The 3,846-nt window shown below is 40.8% G+C and overlaps 1 non-coding gene across 1 annotated transcript; it reads right to left on the reverse strand.

The window, feature by feature from the left end:
- Positions 1-1,659: 1,659 nt before the first annotated feature.
- Positions 1,660-1,741, reverse strand: mir2184 (microRNA mir-2184). The gene has a single exon (NR_049712.1). It is a non-coding gene; the product is annotated as a microRNA mir-2184 (primary transcript).
- Positions 1,742-3,846: the final 2,105 nt, after the last annotated feature.

Raw genomic sequence — 3,846 nt, forward strand, 5'->3', positions numbered from 1 at the left:
GGCACATGCGGTATTTTAACCACTGTTGACAAGTCTCTTAGGAGTAAGAACCTTATCTGAATAACATTACACATTTGACACTCCTTCACTCATAAGTGTTATTTATTGGTCTTAGCTTTTGTGATCAAATAAGTCATATTCCCTAGCCCTGAAGGGAACCATCTAGTTATAAGCATTAGATGATGTTAACAGAAAGCCTTCTCCAATGCATATCATAGCCCAGCTCCCACACATCCGAATAAACGGAAACCTGCACGCAAGGATTTTTCTCACTTCCCAATGAAATGCCATCAAACTTTACTGCCTGTCTACTGCCATCAGCCTGTCATCATTCTTTACTGGTTGATGTGGAAAAGAAATTGAAGATAATACCGATAATAAAGATAAAGAAGACTGAAGGGATCCCTTATCCTGCCCATGGATAGCAGACTGGGCTTTAGTGCAATGTTGGGCAATATGTAGCCCTTTATATACGTAAGCTGGCCATACACTTACTGATAAAATCGTACAAATTATTGCCCCAATATCCTTGGGGCACCTACAATGGAAGTCACTTTTGTACGAATGGTGTCTGCCAACTATTTCATGTTCAGAATATCCTCCTATTTGTATTTTCAGGGCATTATCCTACAATTTCAGTCTGAAGGTTAATTTTAGATTTTTGCATTTAAACGTACGACCAATATCCAAACATTCGTCGGAAGAAGATGAAAATCTAAACATGTATGGCTAGCTTTAAACTATAATTCCCAAATCTCCCGCCTTCCACTGGTAACTTGCAAATCACTGCTTCTTTTGTACAACTCAAAGCATCACCTGGCTCCATGAATCCCTGGCAAAGATCTGCTGATTCCCTAAGAATATGGTACATCTCTATGCAGGTTGGAATACTTATAACAGAGGATATGAGATTTTATTATTTATAATTAAAGGCAAATGCAGTAATTGTGGAAAGAGTGAGATGGGTGTAAGTGTGTGCGTGAAGCCATGATTGTGCCCATCGCTGGCGCTGAAACATGCACAGACTAATGAATAGCCATCTCTTCTGCTGTGACTCATCCTTCATTAGTGAGCGCAGAGCTCGTTGGGATGAAATGGCAGGAGAAAGTGAGCAGAGACCCTCTCCTGTGCTGCAGAAAGTGGAAATGAGAGACTGGCACAATCACCAAGGCAATAAGCACAGCTTTAGAACTCTTTCTTGAAGCCTGTTGAGTGCTGGGGGCTTAGGGCTACAAGTTTATATGAAAAAATTGGGGCTGATTGTATGTTATTTCAAAGCAAGCAGTTATGCCCACCAACCTGAATTTATTAGAAGTGTCTCTGATTTTTCAAATGATCTGGTTCCCTTAGCTTATCATGGTTAGCGTATGGGACCAGTGGCCATAATGTAGCTCTAAGAGAGTGTAGTGAAAATGTTGGGCCACTTGCTAAGTGCCAGCACTGATTTACTGGGAAACCCACACTATGTGTAATAAAGTACTCAGTGCAGGGTCTTTAATTGAATCTCCAGCTCCCTTGTTGACATGCTGTTGGCAGAAGTTTCACTGATCCTTTGTTGATATATGAATCGATGATACTGTGCGGGCGCAGTGAATGGATAGAGGCTTCATTCTGGGCTAATCCATTCTCCAGCGCACATGTAGCCCTGTGAGGAACCCCCCTGCCTCTCTGAGCAGTAAAAGGCCATGTGCCGGCTGCCTGATAACACAGCACATAATCTCTTACTGTTCCGAGACGCAAGAGTCGCTGTTGCCGAGTCCTCCTCCCACTGTCACTGACTCACCATGGACTATGAGTAAGACATCAAGCCATCGACCTGGCATCATCTCCTCGCAGCCATTCCCAGACCTGCAAATAATTGGACAGTTTAAAAGAACAGGCCAAGTTTGGCTAGAGAACTGTGTTTTGAATGATTAAAACCATAGCACCAGAATGGGCAACAAGATCACTTGTGTGAATAACATGCACATAAAAGGGAACTCCACCCAAACACAACTTAAGTAAACATAATTTCAAGCAACTTTGTACTATATAGCAATGAAAAAATATGCAGCCGTTTCATGATTTTTAATGTAATAATATGGTTTGGAACAGTTCCCTAAGCCCGCCCCCTATTCTGCTGATCTGGCTGACTACTTTGAGTCTAAAATAAAATGTAACAGTAGTCGCCTGTCCTCAGCCTGCCTTCAGCCTGCATCCTGCCAATCCCACAATCCCCTGCACACGTGACGTCAATAAGGAAAGTAAAATCACAGTGCAAAGCATTGTGGGTTATGTAGTCCCTGCATGCTGTCTGTAAGCTGTAGAGAAGTTGTTACAGTTTGTAACATCAATGTTTTGTCCCTCCTCCGCTGCCAGGATTTCAAATGATGCAGAAAGAGAACTGTTTTGCAGCTAGATATTAATATATAAAAATAGTATATATTCATAACTTTTGAAGGAATAGATTGCAGTGATAGGTATATAGGTGTTTCTGTGTTTTGTGGGGCTCTCTAACAAATTTTGATTTAAAAGCTCACATACACATACTCCCATTCAGAGTCCTGACTTACCCGGGAAAAGTGATTTCCTACAGAACTTGTGATATACCACTAGTGCAACCATTGAGTTACTGACCAAATAAAAGGAATGTGACCTGCACTGTACAGGAGGCCTTATTATAATCCTCAGACACTGAATGCTTCATACTCACAACATTCCTACTCAGCATCTTTCTGCTTACATAACTGAATGTGATGTCTCATACTGATTCTCTTCTCTGGGACAATGACTGCAGAGAGCAACAGCGCCACCAGGTGGTCATAAATAAATGCTGCTCATCTGTACTCTAAGCAAATTGCCTTGGGGCAGCTCCCACAAAGAAGTATGGTGAAAACACACTGGGCTACTAGTAGCAAATACTTTTCCAAGGCTACCAAACTCCAGAAAATACCCTGCCATGGACAATACTAAGAATAGCCTCTGCTAAAACACACTAAAACACACATAGAGACAATTATCAGTAAATGATCAGCATTGTCTTTTTTTAATAGCCACGACAAGTAGCTGCTACTAGTAGCTCTGTGTATTTTCACCCTAATTAGCACAAATATACAAAAGGGGGTTCTGTACACACGCTAAGGTATATCCTCATACTGGGAAACAATGGAGGGTAAAACAAGTACCAATGGTTCCCAACTACTGGTTAAGGAAGGGCTGATTAGATTCTGGGGACTGCTCTTCTTCAGGCTTAGGGCAGTTAATTAGTTAGTTTCTGCTACAGACTAGAATACTATACTGTGCCTTATGGCTTTTAACCTGTGGTTCCCCAGCTATTGGTAAACCAACAGCCTCAACCTTCAGACACTGTTCTGTGCCTATAACTAATAGTTTTATGTTTCCCCTCAAAAAGGGAAGTTTTATTTAAATAAACTTTTAGAATAATATAGACGTTAAAATCCTGAAACAACTTATGTTACTTTTTTAGTTATTTAGCTTTTTCTTTAGCAACTCTCCAGTTTGGTATTTCATCAACTATCTGGTTGCTAGAGCCTTCGTTACCCTAGCAACCAGGCAGTGGTTTGAACAAGAGTAAGGAATATGTATGGGAGAGGGCCTGCATGGGAATATAAATAATAACAAGTAACAATAATAAAATTGTAGCTTCACAGAGCAAATGTTTTTTGCTGCTGGGGTCATTGACCCCCCCATGTAAAAATAGGAAAGTGGCAGAAGAGCAAAGCAAATAATTAGAAACTATAAAAAATAAATAATTAAAATCATTTGCATCATTAGGACATCCTATAACATACTAAAAGTTAACTCAAAGGTGAACCACCCCTTACAGATGCCTGGCCGGGGGTTCAG

Source organism: Xenopus tropicalis, chromosome 2 (assembly GCF_000004195.4).
Source record: "Xenopus tropicalis strain Nigerian chromosome 2, UCB_Xtro_10.0, whole genome shotgun sequence".
In the NCBI taxonomy this organism is placed as follows: domain Eukaryota; kingdom Metazoa; phylum Chordata; class Amphibia; order Anura; family Pipidae; genus Xenopus; species Xenopus tropicalis.